Source organism: Scyliorhinus torazame, chromosome 16, assembly GCF_047496885.1.
Source record: "Scyliorhinus torazame isolate Kashiwa2021f chromosome 16, sScyTor2.1, whole genome shotgun sequence".
Classification (NCBI taxonomy): domain Eukaryota; kingdom Metazoa; phylum Chordata; class Chondrichthyes; order Carcharhiniformes; family Scyliorhinidae; genus Scyliorhinus; species Scyliorhinus torazame.
In genome coordinates, this window is record NC_092722.1 from 153,340,695 (window position 1) to 153,357,638 (window position 16,944).

At 43.7% G+C, this 16,944-nt stretch overlaps 1 protein-coding gene across 1 annotated transcript in view; it reads right to left on the minus strand.

Moving 5' to 3' along the window:
• Positions 1–16,944, minus strand: part of abraxas2 (abraxas 2, BRISC complex subunit) — a 51,574-nt gene that overhangs the window by 19,316 nt on the left and 15,314 nt on the right. The window lies entirely within an intron of this gene.

Sequence of the window (16,944 nt, forward strand, 5' to 3'; positions counted from 1 at the left end):
GTAGAATCATAGAATTTACAGTGCAGAAGGAGGCCATTCAGCTCATCGAGTCTGCACTGGCCCTTGGAAAGAGCATCCCACTTAAGCCCACACCTCCACCCCATCCCCGTAACCCAGTAACCCCATCTAAACTTTTTTGGACACTAAGGGGCAATTTATCATGGCCAATCCACCTAACGTGCACATCTTTGGACTGTGGGAGGAAGCCGGAGCACCCGCAGGAAACCCACGAAGACATGGGGAGAACGTGCAGACTCTGCACAGACAGTGACCCAGCGGGGAATCGAACCTGGGACCCTGGAGCTGTGAAGCAACAGTGCTAACCACTGTGCTACCGTGCCACCCACCACTTCAGAAATATCTGCAGAGCTTCCCAGCTGTAGTGAAAGCTATCCAATTTATATTTCAGAATGGTTTCCATGCAAGCACAGTCATTTAAATCAATGCTCATTTTCAAGTCACATTTCAAATTTATTTCCAACTATCAGAATGCATATTAGACCTTAAGGCCACAGTCCATCGAGTCTGCTCTGCCATTCAATGAGATCATGACTGATTTGGTATGATAATGTTCAACCACTTTTCCACCTTATCCTCATAACCCTCGATTCGCGTACCGAGTAAAAATCTGTCTATCAGAGTGGAACATACTTAACACAGCCTCTGCAGCCCTCTGCGACAAGGATTTCCACAGATTCTCCTCATCTGTCTTAAATGGGCGACCCCTTACTCAAAGATTATGCCCTCTGGTCCTAGACTCTCCCACAGGGGAAAACAACCTCTCAGCATCTACCCAGTCATGCCCCCTGAGAATGTATATGCCTCAATAAGGCTGCCTCATTCTTCTAAACGTCAATAGTACAGGTCCAACCTGCTCAACCTCTCCTCATAAGAAAATTCCATTATACCCAGGATCAATGTGGTAAACTTTCTCTGGACTGTGTCCAATGCCAGTATATCTTCCATTAGATAAGGGGGCCAAAACCATTCATAATATTCCAGGTGTGGTCCAACTAGTCCCTTGTATATTTTCCCCTATTTTTATACTCCATTTCCTTTGAAATAAAGGCCAACATTCCATTTGTCTTTCCTATTACTTGCTGAACCTGCATGCTAGCTTTGTGATTTATGCAAGAGGACCCCAAACCGCTCCGTGCTGCAGTTTTCATAGAATTTACAGTGCTGAAGGAGGCCATTCGGCCCATCGAGTCTGCACCGGCCCTTACAAAGAGCACCCTACTTAAGCCCACATATCTACCCTATCCCCGTAACCGAGTAACCCCCACTTACATTTTTTGGCCAATTTAGCATGGCCTATCCACCTAACCCGCACATCTTTAGACTGTGGGAGGAAACCGGAGCACCCGGAGGAAATCCATGCAGACACGGGGAGAACATGCAGACTCCACACAGACAGTGGTCCAGCCGGGAATCTAACCTGGGACCCTGGAGCTGTGGAGCAACTGTGCTAACCAGTATGCTGCCGTGTTGCCCCATTCTGCAGTCTTTCTCCATTTAAATAATATTCAGCTTCTTTATTCTTCTGACCAAAGTGCAGAACTTCACATTTTACTACACTATATTCCATCTGCTATGTTTTTGGTCTTTTACTTAATCCGTCTATATCCCTCTGTAGACTCTTACCTTCACACTTATTTTTGTGTCATCCTCAAACTTGGCAATAGTATATTCACTTACTCATCCAAATCATTAATATATATTGCAAATAAATGTGGCCTCTGCATTGATCCCGGTGCATTCCAGTAGTTAGAGGCTCTCATCCTGAAAATGCCCCTCTTATCCAAACATCCTGTCTCCCATTCCATAGAATAGAATTCCGTAGAATCCATACAGTGCAGGAGGCCATTTGGCCCATCGAGTCTGCACCAACCCTCCAAAATAGCTCTCTACCTAGGCCCACTCCCCGGCCCCATCCCCGTAACCTCACTTAACCTGCACATCTTCGGACACTAAGGGGCAATTTTTTTTTTTAGAATCCACTTAATTTTCATATATTTGAACTGTTGGAGGAAACTGGAGCACCGAAGGAAACCCATGCAGACACAGGAAGAATTTGCAAACTCCACACAGACCCAAGGCCGGAATTGAACTCTGGTCGCTGGCATTGTGAGGCAGCAGTGCTAACCACTGTGCCACCATGCAGTTGTTAAGAAAGACACAAGTATACTGGGTTATTCGCAGTGTTGTCACAAAGGGAAGGAACAAATTTGGTGTTCATCTTTCCAAATTCATGTGACCTTTTCGCAATTGACAAGGTGTAGGCCATTCAATGAATTCAGTTTTGATTCTTCTAATGGACAAATTAATAACTGAAAGTTAATTCTACCCATCAATATGCAAAAAATAAATCAATCCTATTTAAGTTCAGAAATGAATTAATAGAATGTGTGATGGGAAGTCAAAATGGGAGTTGTATGATGTGCACAACTCAAGGCAGAAATTATAGATTTTAAAATCAGAGTGACCAAATTCAGTTCAAATCGGAAACTAATTCCATTTGTTGTTAATAAAAGAGCTTTTTAACCAGTATGGGCAGGATTTTATCACTCTTTCTGCAGTGAATTTGCAGGCAGAGTGGCTGGTAAAATTCTAAAATCAGTTAGCCAATCCTCTATCCATGCTCATCTACTAGGCCCAACACCATGGGCTATCTTATTAAGTAGTCGTTTGTAGGATCTGTCCATATCCATTCAATCCCCGAGTCCCCACCAAGCGGTTCAGTGGTGTATAGCACCCTGTAGAAGACCTTGAACCCTTCGCTGATCATTTTTGTTTCCGCTACCAGTCTGCCTTTGCTATACTTCACTTGCACTGTCTGCCTTGTGGCTGCCTGCTTTCTCAGCTGGTGAGCCAGCAGGCAGCTGGCTGTGCATCCGTGTTCATTGAAGGTTCCCCCGTGTCTGGCGGAATTGGTGGACTGATTTCCTGGTGGATAGCGTGCTAAAGTCTATTTGTAGCTTTTTTCTCTCCACTAGAAGCTCTACGGTCGGGATCTCAACGTATCACCCGTCAACCTACAAAATGGATTCAATCCATTTTGTTGTTGCCTAGCTGCCTTCACTTTCCCGTCTCTGCATGCCTTGTAGGCGATAATTTCTCCTCTGATCACAGCCTGCAGCGCCTCCCAGAGTGTGGAGGGTGAGACCTCCCCCTTCCGGTTGTTAGTAATATTCTCGTCTATGGCCAGTGATATTTTCTGGCAGAGGTCCTCGTCGGCCAGGACGGCTGTGTCTGAACTCAATGGGGAGGGGTTGGGCACGGCCAGTCACCAACCTCACATCCATGTAGTGTGGAGCGTGGTTAGAAATTACGATCGCAGAGTATTCCTCTCTTACTATGCCTGGAAGTACTGATTTCCCCACCACAAGTCGATGATAAGGGTATAAATCTAGTGCACTTGCGAAAAAAATGAGAACTCCTTCTCACTTTGGTGCATGAACCTCGAAGGATGCACCGCTCGCATCTGCTCCATAGATGTCCCTACTTCTCTAGCCATGCTTGCTGCCGTTTTACCCAACTATGGGGTTTGATTTGTCTTTTAGCAGGTCCTGTACGAAGTTAAAATCCCTCCCTACCCACGATTAGTCGGTGCGTATCTATGTTGGGAATTTCGGCCATGGTCTTATTTACAAGTTCCGTGGCATCCCAGTTGGGCACGTACACATTCACTGGGACCACTGGTGCCCCGTCCAGGACACCACTGACCATGATATACCGTCCCCTGGGTCCGTAAACCGCCTTAGCCGTGTTAAATGTTGTCCTCTTACCGAGCAGTATGGCTAAACCCCCCCAGCTCTCGTCCTGTAACAGGAATGTTATCTCTGCCCCCCCCAATCCCTTTCTTTCCCGCAGTCGGTTCTTTTCCCTCAGGTGAGTCGTCCGGAGGACAATGTTGGCATCCATACTTCTCAGGTGGGTGAAGACTCTGGATCTTTTCACTGGGATGTTAAGTCCCCTGACGTTCCAGGTGACTGTTCGGAGGGAGGTTTTTGTCTCCCCCCTCCCTCCCTTTGTGTGATCAACCATACATACCTTGTGGATGCGCCCCATGCACTCCAAGGTTTCCCTTTCTTAGGGGGCCATCCAAAATGGCTACAGTCACCATACTTACCATGAGGCCCGGCCCCTGCACTCCGGGGTTTCCCTTTGTCCAAAGACAACCCAACATGGCTGCCAACTTTGCATATGCCATGTGGTTGAGCCCCTGCACGCCAGGGATTCCCTTTGCTCAGAGACCCTCCAAAGTGGCTGCTATCAGTGCCATCTTCTTCCCCGTTGCCACGAGTGGCCTGTCGAAGCCAGTCCAGAGAACCCACCCATTGTTGTTTTGTTCCCCGTGGTTTTGCTTTCCCCCCCTTCAGTTACCCTCTCCAACCCACCCCACTGTTGCCCCCTTCTATTCCCCCCCCTGGGGGTGTAACCCCACCCTCCTCACCAGGCGCACTCTCCTCAGTAGGAGATGCGCTGCAGCCCCTCCTCACTCCCACCTCCTGCCGCTAGCTTTCCCACTAGTGTGGTGGCCCACCCTCTTGGGGTGGGTGTGGGTGTGGGTCTGACCCCCCCCCCCCACCCCCATGCCTGCTGTGACGATTGCCTCTCGGTTCAGAATGAGGCAGTACAGTCCCGCGCAAATTGTTCTTTAACTTTCTCTGCCTTCTCGGTGTCCGACTCATCGTTGCCTCCTTAGATGCTTGTCTAGTCCATTCTTTTGGACAAATTTGTCCGCATCTGCAGGGGCAGTAAAATAATGTTCCCTGTCTTGCATTTTACCCAGAGCCTGGCTGGGTACAGCATCCTGAACTTTCTGATATTGTTCTTGTACAGGACTGACTTTGCCGTGTAAAATCCAGCCAAGCACTTTGCAGGTCTGCCCCAATGTCCTGATACACCTTGATCCTGTGTCCCTCCCAACTGCAGTCCTTAGTTTGCCTGGCCCAGAGAAGGATGTTTTCCCAGTCCAGGTATTACTTGGCAATCATTGCTCTCAGCTGTTCCCCTGCCTTGGGTTTCATCCGGAACAACCTATGGGCCCTGACGATCTCCGGTGGGTTGGGGAAGCAGTCACCCCCAACAGGTTCCACAGCATCTGGGCCACATAGTCTGTAGGGTCCCTGGCCTCAGTTCCTCCTGGCAGGCCCACTATCCTGAGGTTCTGGCATCTCAACCGGCTCTCCTGGTCCCAACCATTACCGCCCTTTCTGGTGACTCTGCAGCCTCTGAAGTTGCTGCTTCCTGGCATCTCTATTGATCATTCTATTGTTGATGGTAAGGGAATGCTTTAGTCTGGTTTTTGTGGACTAATTTTGCTGAAGGTGTCTATTTTCTTGTCCTTCGGAGGAGAGCCGCCTGATGTGCGACTGCTCAGCACATCCCCGTCACGGGAAGTCCACCTCAAAGAATGCTAATAAATTTGTCAGGCATTATTTCCCCTTCATGAAGCCATGCTGACTCTGCTTGATTATTTTATGTATTTCTAAATGATCAGATATTGCAACTTTTATAATGGACTCTAACATTTTCCCAATGACAGATGTCAAGCTATTGCGTCACATGTTGCTGCCTTGACAAATAAACTTCCAACAAATGAGCTATATTTGCCATCCTGGCACAAATACTAACTTGAGAACTAGTAAAACTGAGCTGTTGGCGGTTACGCAAGTCTAGATTTAGCAAACAGCCACATTCAGATAATGATTTGGTTAAATTTTATCAAATCCCAAGTTTAAAGATTCATCAATAAGAGTTTATTCATGGCATAGCTCATTTTTCTTTTTAGAAAATATTTTATTCAGGCATTTATAATTTTAACCATCAGGTATCAACAGGAACAAACCACCCAGTAACAAACCCCAGCCGACATGGCTTACACAAACAGGACCTCCCGTTGGCATAGCTAATTAACCATACCCCACCATACAATATTTTCTATTCTACTTTCCTCTCTTTCTTAATTTGTTCCAAACTTGCTCTACCTTCTCTTCCAATCCATTTGGCTTCCAAGAAACAAAATCCATCACAACACACTAGATTGAATTCCCTGCTAAATCTAGAGCAGAACAAGTTTCAAAACAAAATTGAGCTCAAGGCAACAGTACAACTTTAAGGATTTACGGTAATTCTTTCATTTCATACGAAAGCATTACAATATAAAACAAGTACCCAGAGTATATGATGCATAATAACAATCATTATTAGTGTCACAAGTAGGCGAAAATTAACCCTACAATGAAGTTACTGTGAAAATCTTCTAGTCGCCACACTCCGGCACCTATTCGGGTACTTGGAGGGAGAATTCAGAATGTCTAGATGACCTAATAGTACCTCTTTCAGGGCTTGTGGGATGACACCAGAGCACCTGGAGGAAACCCATGCAGACTCAGGGAGAACATGCAGACTCCGCACAGACAGTGACCCAAGCCGGGAATCGAACCTGGGACCTTGTCGCTGTGAACCAGCAGTGCTAACTACTGTGCCGTACAGGACATTCGACCCAACCAGTTCATACCGCTGTTTATGCTCCACTCAGCTTCCTCCCAACTTCCCGCATCTAACCTCTTATAACCATCTATTGCCTTCTTCCTCAAATGCTTGTCAAGCTTCCCCTTAAATACAACAATATGATTAACCTCAACCACTCACTGTGGTAGGCAGTTCATTATTTTCAGCAATGAGTAAGTTGTTGCTTCTGAATTCCTCGGTGACTATTGTATTTTAATGGCCTCTGGTTATACTCTTCCCATGGGAGGCAACATTTTTTCTCTGTAACCACTCGATCCAAACTTTTCATAATTTTTAAAGCTTCCATTAGGTCACCCGTCAGCCATATTTTGTCTCAAAACGAGAGGGGCCCAAGTCGGTCAAATCCTTTCCTGATTTGTACGCCAATACATCTTGGGTATCATCGTTGGACAGCTTCTCGATGCCCTATCTATATTTTTAAAACCAGAACTGCATGAGGTACCCTTTTGTCTGGTCTAATCATGGTTACCATAAGTTCCCTACTTTTCAATTCCACCCCTCTAGAAATAAAGCTTAGTGCTTGGTTTGCTTTTTTGTGACGTTTCCAACCTGTGCAACAACCTTTAGTGATTTTACGCAAAGATCTCTTGGTTTCTCTAGTCCACTTCGACTTATTACTTGCAAGATGCAAACTGTACAAGTCACCTCCCTATTCTTCTTACCAAAATGTGGTGGCGGTGCTTTAAAGCTTACTCAGGAATCGCAGGTTGCTGTGGCAACATGCACTTTTATGTGAAAGTTGTAATTTGGGGCTACAGACAGTGATGGTGGTGGAGACTCCGACGTTCTTTCCATTACATGGCTGACCTGGAATCTCTCTTGTCCTTACTACCTGCCATTGGCCTGTGTTGGAAGGATTTGCAGGTTGATATTCAACTTGTTTGGCTGCACTATAAACATGTTTTCCTTGACTATCAAGAATTGGGGTGAGGCTCAAACCTAGAATTTCTGGCTCAGAGGCCGGGACACTGCCCATTGCACCACGAGATCTGCACCAAAATGTGCCACTAAACGTTTATCTGTGTTAAACTTCATTTGGCAATAATATGCTTATTTTGCAAGATTATTAATGTCCTTCTGTAATTTCTTTCTTAATTTCCTTAATTTGGATTGGAAGAGTATGGTCCATCTCCCAACCGAATTGGTGCAAATCTGCAAATTTAGGAATTATTTGGTATCATTTGCATGGTTCCACTTCCCATTATGAACTGTTAATGTTTAACTCAGTGACTCACTCATAATTCTAAATCCTTCTGCATCAACATCATCTTGCATCAATTCTGTGAAGCATCAAACCAGTGAATAACCATCCTTATTCCTATGGTTTACATTAGAATCTGAGATTACTGTCCTCGAGCTCGCATAGCAGGTAGATTATTCTCAAGTTTAAACAAATATTGTGGATGCACTCATCTATTACACAACCTACTTGTTTACACCTTTAGTGAAACAGTACCTTCACAACATCCCAGAAGAACATTATTGCTGGAGGAATTGCCACACTCCTTTGTTTTAACTGTTTATGGTGCAGTACAATTACATCTCCAAATAAACACAAGGAAAAGGATTTGTCAGCTGTAATATTAGCAGTAAAGAGAGAAAGTTTATTCAGCTATTTTGTCACCAATCTATTTTCACAAATCTTAGGATGCACAGAGCAGCCAAGTTTGTTCGCAAATTAGAACGGGAGCAGGGCGATGTGCAATTAAAAGTTAATTGAAGAATGGCAAGAAATTCCTGTATAAATGAGCTGCTTCAATAATTCTTTTCGCAACATTAAAAAAGAAAAGGGATAAACATCCATAGAAAATATTAGCTTAACACTGATCAATGCCACGGTTATTTATATTGCTTTATTGTTGTGTAAAAGAAACACTACGTATTGTTATGTTTGGCCAAAAAACTTGAAAATATATATTTAAAAAAAAACACTGATCAATGCACTGTCTACTATAGAGATAGTACACTGCTTATAACACCAAACTTTGTTGGAACAAATTACATCTTTGCTGCCGGGTTGCAGCAATTGCAAAATCAAACTATTAGTTAGGTCAAAAAATGCAACTCTATTGCACCAGTTTTATCTTCTTTGCAGTTGCATCTTTGCTTCATATTTAGTGCTCATCGATTGAGTGTCTTCAGATGGGAGTACAGTCCAATTTGAGCAAGACATTGTCAGGTGATCATTCTCTGATGCAGTTGCTATTGCCATGTGCACCTTCCAGTGCTGGTGCTTTTCTGCAGCAATCTGACGATCATGTTCCATACCGGTGTGGAGATTTTGGCATCAAGTACCTCAGTTATGGGCAGATTGTTCCCAGTTGTTGAAGTCAGTCTGGCATGAAATGACGTTTCACTTCAATGAATCCCTGAACCTTGGTTTTAGCCAGCCAAAGGGACTACTGGCACCATCAAGCTCTCCACACGGTGTTTTTGGTAGGTGACCATCATCCATTCTATTGGCGTGGCATGGCCTAGCCATCGTGGTCTACCAGTTTACCTGATGTATTTTAAATACTATCTATCCCAATACATGGAAAATGCATGACGAGACACATCTATTTACCCCAGTCTGAATTACTGATGTTTCGTACTGTAAACATTAAGGCAGAAGGTATTAATCTACTTCGTTACTTTCATTATCTTAGTTGCGCCCTTTGGGCCAAAGAGGCAAACATCAAGGTGTTTACCCACAGAGAACAGCAACCGAGTGGAAAGGGAAACGCTTCTTTAGGCTACTCATGTGTACCACCTAGTGGTCAATATCTAAACAAGTTATCAATCAGTGCTCAGGTGGAAGAAAAATTAAAGCCCAAAGTTAAGTAAAAACCAAGACCTAAAATGATAAATGAAAGAGTGCAGTCTCGGTGAAACAACCATAATAGATAACTTTTTAAAGCTTTAAAATTTAGTTTAAAATTATTAATGTTGCTCAAGACGAATATATAACTTCAGTCTCCTTCATTGATACGAATGAATGAAACATGCCAGTGAACATTTCAAACAAACAGCATGTTATAACATATTATTAAACTATACAAGAAGAAGCTAAAAATTGGCATTGTTCCATATATTACATTATCCCATGTCTTCCATTAGTCTTTAGAAAGCAGGCTATTTCTGCTCAGTCTCCCAATAGGCTTAAGTTAATTTACTACTGGTCATTGATGATGCTTTATAATCTTCCAAGCTGTAAGAGCTTTAAAATGCTAATTCTTCACTAGCTGGTTTAGAAAGCAGCAGTGACCCAGTTATGCAAACAGAATGCTCTTCAGGCCTTTGAATCACGCAATTGTCAGTTCAGCAAATTCCACATTTTTAGTTACTCCGACACATTTAATGATTCTGACTATGCCAACACAGAATTTTAAAGCTTTAGAAATGCTATTACATTAACTGCACCTCTTACGGAGTTCAATTCATAGCACAGTGGACACTCGAAAATGGCGACAAGGATCCAAATTACGCATCTGAACCAGAATACTTCAGAAAATGGGAGTTTGTGTAAAGGATCCCAGTGAACATCCATATTTTCCTTTGAGGGATGCCTGCTGAGAATATATTTTCAGGAAGCAGATAGTTAGCTTGGTTGATGGGCCAACTGCCAAATGCCTGAAATCCAGCCTCATGAGAGAAAACGCACTCACATTAAAACTAGGGCCAGTCAGAACAAGGAAAGTTACCCAATTCTACGGAATTTTATTTTAAAAACTATCACTGTATATGCACTTGCCTGTAAAGTAAAGCAGTTTATCAATTTGGCCCCATCTTGCTGGAGTGTACACAGTCCATCTACTGAAATGTGAAGCATATAGTATCCTTATTCAGATGACAAGCAAGCACTGTTCTTACTCCCCAACTTACACTTTTGGACGATGTAGGGTATAGGCACACTCCTCAAAGCAAGATGCAGGGCTAACTTACGGGACTGACAGCACCATTGAACCCAAGAAAATATATAAAGTGGGCTCAAAATTGGTAAATTAAATTGACAAAATGTAATAGACATTGTGTTAGTTGGATCCAAAAACATGCTATCAAAAGGAACGTATGGCCAATCACTATTTGATCTTCAGATAAAATTGTTCAACTGTGGGTTAAATTACCCTTGATTGGAAACCTCGAATCAGGGTTCTTCAAAATGGCTTCCTTTTTGGCCTTCATCCTCTACAAATTCATCTTTGTACATCCTGTCCAAATTGTCAATATCCAATTTACTATGACTTATGCCCCCTCCATACCTCCAATGTAATATGTTTAAAACTCCTTACCTCTATTTTCAAATTCCACCTTGGCCATGGAGGTTTGCCGTCAATGCTTCCATTCTAGGTTTCCATCTACCTTCAGTTTTATGTTCCCACTCACTTGCCTCTACCACCCTCATTGTTATAAAGGGTTGCATATAAAGAGTTCAATAAGGACTCAGCAAATGCAACCTAAGATTTCAACATCTGAAGGGACTCAGATCTGAACCTTGACTCTTCTTAATGTGGTCATTTTAGAAACCATTAATTTTAATGTATTTTTGGTCTTATTGGCAAGTGCTACCTTATGATCATTTTCTGTATCTCTGGGCAATGCTAATTTATAACAATGATACACTTGTGATGCCAATCTTCGACTGAATATACATAACAAGAGGTTAATTTTTTATGCCACAGGCAAAACAGACAGCTGTAATAAATTTTAAGCTGCACTTCCCAATTCCTCCATTTTCTCCACAGGGGCTGGTTTAGCACAGTGGGCTAAGCAGCTGACTTGTAATGCAGAACCAGGCAGCAGGTTCAATTTCCGCACCGGCCTCCCCGAACAGGCGCCGGAATGTGGCGACTAGGGGTTTTTCCACAGTAACTTCATTGGAGCCTACTTGTGACAATAAGCGATTATTATTTCCATGTTTGTGTATTTATAAGCTACATACAATTACATCTTGGAAGTAATGAAAGGCTCTAAATTTTAAATTCTTCAGTGCAGTAGCACATTTCCCAATGTGTTGCTCACTAACTTGGATGTTGTGCTGCCTAGAAGTACATGCAGGAGACATTTAACTTAAGGTGCCAGCTGCTTACTCAGGTGGAACCCTGTGGATTGCCATTGTCCAGAAACTGAACTGGACCAGTCATATAGACGCTACAGCTAACAACAGCAGGTCAGAGGCTGAGAACTCTGTAGAATGTAGCTCACTTCCCCACTCCCAAAGCCTGTCCATTATCTTCATGGCACAAGTTAGGAGTGTGATTGAATACTCTCCATTTGTCTGGACGAGTGCAACTCCAAGAGCACCAAATAGGTTCTACATCACCCAGTACAAAGCAGCCCAGTTGACTGGCACCCCATCCACAGCATTCATTCCCTCCACCACAGTGGCAGCAGTGCGTTCCATCTTCGAGGTGTATTGCAGCAACATGTCAAGCCTCCCTCAACAGCACCTTCCAAATCTGCACCCTCTACCATTGAGAATAGAGTAGTGGATACATGCAAGTTCCCCTCCAATTCACCCACCATTGACTTGGATCGAGATTACCATTTCTTCACTGTAGCTGGTTCAAAATCCTGGCACTCATTCCCTAACAGCACCTTGGATATACATACACCACACGGACAGCAGTATTCAAGAAGGCAGCTCACCATCACCTTCTCAAGCATGATTAGGAATGTGCAATAACTACAAGGCTTGTTAGCAAAGCTCATATTCTAAGACTGGAGTTAATAAAAAGTATACGGCCAGATAGCACTACTCAAAGAATAGCAAGGAAGATCACCAATGTTCTGGCCAACACTTATTTCTTCACAAACCCTAAAAGAGAATGTCATATAATTTATCTCACTACCATTTGTGGAACATTAAGGCACAGATTGGATATAGGTTTTTCCTGCAAAACTACTTTTGAAAAATTATTTTGTTTTAAGTACTTTGGGCTATCATGTGAAATTTAAAGATGTTATATTAATGCAAGTTTCTTCCAATTGTTTGTACATAACAGAAACAGCGTTTGAAAATTATTACAGTGCAATATAAATCCGCTTTTTATTTTCAATGAACATCCATAAAGTCCATTGCTCCGCTGCACATGTAGGCTTTTGTTTGCTTGTGCAAAATCACATTACTTAGCAACTGTGTGAAGTCTTGACAAATATATAATAGTGGTCAAAACTACAACAGTTTTCATTTAACACAATCAAAGCCATCTCTGCTAATTTGTTCTCCTGGCTCAACTCCCCTAACAGCAATTTACTGTTAAGTTTTTGGGCCATTTCTCAAACATGGAAAATTTGTTCCCACGTTGCCTATTATAAACGTGAGTGTGAGTCTTACCTTAGGTATTTTGTCTGGTGCAGTGGTACTGGTTACTCCCATTAGCAGTCCCACCCACCTCACGTTTAAGTATAACCCAATATTTAATTATACAATAGTGTTACAAAACGTACGATAATTGGACTTGTATGTTCTTTTTTTATATATAAATTTAGAGTACCCAATTAATTTTTTCCAATTAAGGGGCAATTTAACGTGGCCAATCCACCTAGCCTGCACATCTTTGGAACCCATGCAAACACGAGGAGAATGTGCAAACTCCACACGGACAGTGACCCAGAGCCGGGATTGAACCTGGGACCTCGGTGCAGCGAGGCAACAGGGCTAACCCACTGCGCCACCGTGCTGCCACGACTTGTATGTTCTGAGCTGAATATTTATATCCTTCAACTCCCCAAGTTCAACATAGGCTGACCAAGAAACTGGGTAAGACAAGACCAGCACAAAACAAGTTTTGTTTTTCTTGGCACTCACACTTCATTCAATTAAATTAGAACAAATTATTTTTGTGATTCCCCATTTGGTCGTTCTGTTTGACTTAAAATAACTTCTAAAATACTCACCAGCACTCTATCCTTACGACTCAAAACCCAGTCCAGAAACTCTCTGTTTAAAATCTGTCTATGGGTGTTTCGGTCCCTTTTTTATCTCAATGTTCAGAGCCACAGGAATGTGTTTATGTTAAAACAAACCCAGTCAAGCACCTGGAACCAGCAGCTTCCAACACAATGAGTTAAGGTATTTATCAATCATAGACTGGCTAACAAATTATTATTGCTTTTAGTGTTTGTGGAAACAATTGAAATGCCTAGTGCATTAGTATTGGAAAACGCCTTCCACCTTGCTGCGTTTTGAATAAACAAAAACCATCTACAAATGCATTTTATTCTTTGAACTCAATAATTAAATGCAACTCTTTCCCAAAATCCTCTTATGCAAAAATAGCCAACATTCTGCAGCACAATACTTTCCTTTAAATCAATGCTTGAAAATATCAATTGCAGAAATTTCTTAAAAGGCATTTAGAATTATTTCTTGGCTAAATTGGTACCATTCATTAATCAAAGTCTATTGACCCACAATGTAGGGGGAGTAAAACAAAACACTTCCTACTATTCCTTCAGCAGCCTCCACAGTCCCTTTAAGGGCTAAAAAAAAAAAAGTGATAAGCAGAGGGCAGAGCTGCTGATTGGCTGTTGTGGGGGAAATTTTCATACGTCCGTATGCTCATCCCAACTTGAAGGTGTACCTGAGCAAGAGACCCGAGCTGCTCAAGTGAAGACAAGCATCCAGCAGAGGGAAGTAGAGCGGAGCTGCTGATTGGCTGTTGCGGGGGAAATTTGCATACGTCCGTGTGCTCATCCTAACTTGAACGTGGTTTGTGGGGGAGCTGTTGTCAAGTGACACTTAAACCCTAAACACTTATCTGGGGATTCAGGTAGCCAAGAGCTGGGGAACTCTACATAAACTCAATCTGACGCGGCTGGTGGAGCAGATGGAGGAGGATTTCAAGAGGTGGGATATGCTACCGCTCTCACTGGCGGGCAGAGTGCAGGCGGTAAAGATGATGGTCCTCCCAAGGTTTCTTTTCGTGTTTCAATGTCTCCCCATTTTGATCACTAATGCCTTTTTTAAGAAAATAGATAGGAGTGTTATGAGTTTTGTGTGGGCAGGGAAGACCCCGAGGGTAAGGAGGGGGTTCCTGCAGCGCAGCAGGGACAGAGGAGGGCTGGCGTTGCCGAATCTGGACGACTATTACTGGGCCGCCAATGTGGCGATGGTTTGCAAGTGGATAAGGGAGGGAGAGGGGGTGGCGTGGAAGAGGCTGGAGATGGCGTCCTGTAAAGGAACGAGCCTAAAGGCGCTGGTGGCGGCGCCGCTACCGCTTTCCCCAAAAAGTTATACCACGAACCCAGTGGTGGTGGCAACCCTAAGGATCTGGGGGGAATGGAGGCGACATAGGGGGGGTTTAAACTAATGCAGCAGGGGCATGGGAACCTGGATTGTAGTTTTAGGGTATGAGAGATTGAGAGTATAGAGGTCAGGAGCACAGATTTGACTTCGCAGGAGGGGGCCAGTGTTCAGGTAGGTGGTTTGAAGTGTGTCTACTTCAATGCCAGGAGTTTACGAAATAAGGTAGGGGAACTGGCAGCATGGGTTGGTACCTGGGACTTCGATGTTGTGGCCATTTCGGAGACATGGATAGAGCAGGGACAGGAATGGTTGTTGCAGGTTCCGGGGTTTAGGTGTTTTAGTAAGCTCAGAGAAGGAGGCAAAAGAGGGGGAGGTGTGGCGCTGCTAGTCAAAAACAGTATTACGGTGGCGGAGAGGATGCTAGTATGGGCTGAGGTTAGAAACAGGAAAGGAGAGGTCACCCTGTTGGGAGTTTTCTATAGGCCTCCAAATCGTTCTAGGGATATAAAGGAATGGATGGCGAAGATGATTCTGGATAAGAGCGAAAGTAACAGGGTAGTTATTATGGGAGACTTTAACTTTCCAAATATTGACTGGAAAAGATATAGTTCGAGTACATTAGATGGGTCGGTTTTTGTACAATGTGTGCAGGAGGGTTTCCTGACACAATATGTTGACAGGCAAACAAGAGGAGAGGCCACATTGGATTTGGTTTTGGGTAATGAACCAGGCCAGGTGTTAGATTTGGAGGTAGGTGAGCACTTTGGGGACAGTGACCACAATTCGGTGACGTTTACGTTAGTGATGGAAAGGGATAAGTATACCCCGCAGGGCAAGAGTTATAGCTGGGGAAAGGGCAATTATGATGCCATTAGACATGACTTGGGGGGGAGATAGGTTGGAGAAGTAGGCTGCAAGTGTTGGGTTCACTGGATATGTGGAGCTTGTTCAAGGAACAGCTACTGCGTGTTCTTGATAAGTACGTACCGGGTGTCAGGCAGGGAGGAAGGCGTAGAGCGAGGGAACCGTGGTTTACCAAAGAAGTGGAATCTCTTGTTAAGAGGAAGAAGGAGGCCTATGTGAAGATGAGGTGTGAAGTTTCAGTTGGGGCGCTTGATAGTTACAAGGTAGCGAGGAAGGATCTAAAGAGAGAGCTAAGACGAGCAACGAGGGGACATGAGAAGTATTTGGCAGGTAGGATCAAGGAAAACCCAAAAGCTTTCTATAGGTATGTCAGGAATAAAAGAATGACTAGGGTAAGAGTAGGGCCAGTCAAGGACAGGGATGAGAAGTTATGTGTGGAGTCTAAAGAGATAGGCGAGATACTTAATGAATATTTTTCGTCAATATTCACTCAGGAAAAAGAGAATGTTGTGCAGGAGAATGCTGAGACCCAGGCTATTAGAATAGATGGCAATGAGGTACGTAGGGAAGAGGTGTTGGCAATTCTGGACAGGCTGAAAATAGATAAGTCCCCGGGGCCTGATGGGATTTATCCTAGGATTCTCTGGGAAGCCAGGGAAGAGATTGCTGAGCCTTTGGCTTTGATTTTTATGTAATCATTGGCTACAGGAATAATGCCAGAGGACTGGAGGATAGCAAATGTGGTTCCTTTGTTCAAGAAGGGGAGTAGAGACAACCCCGGCAACTATAGACCGGTGAGCCTCACGTCTGTTGTGGGTAAAGTCTTGGAGGGGATTATAAGAGACAAGATTTATAATCATCTAGATAGTAATAATATGATTAGGGATAGTCAGCATGGCCTTGTGAAGGGTAGGTCATGCCTCACAAACCTTATCGAGTTCTTTGAGAAGGTGACTGAACAGGTAGATGAGGGTAGAGCAGTTGATGTGGTGTATATGGATTTCAGTAAAGCGTTTGAGAAGGTTCCCCACGGTAGACTATTGCAGAAAATATGGAGGCTGGGGATTGAGGGTGATTTAGAGATGTGGATCAGGAATTGGCTAGCTGAAAGAAGACAGAGGGTGGTGGTTGATGGGAAATGTTCAGAATGGAGTTCAGTTACAAGTGGCGTACCACAAGGATCTGTTCTGGGGCCGTTGCTGTTTGTCATTTTTATAAATGACCTAGAGGAGGGCGCAGAAGGGTGGGTGAGTAAATTTGCAGACGACACTAAAGTCGGTGGTGTTGCCGACAGTGCGGAAGGATGTTGC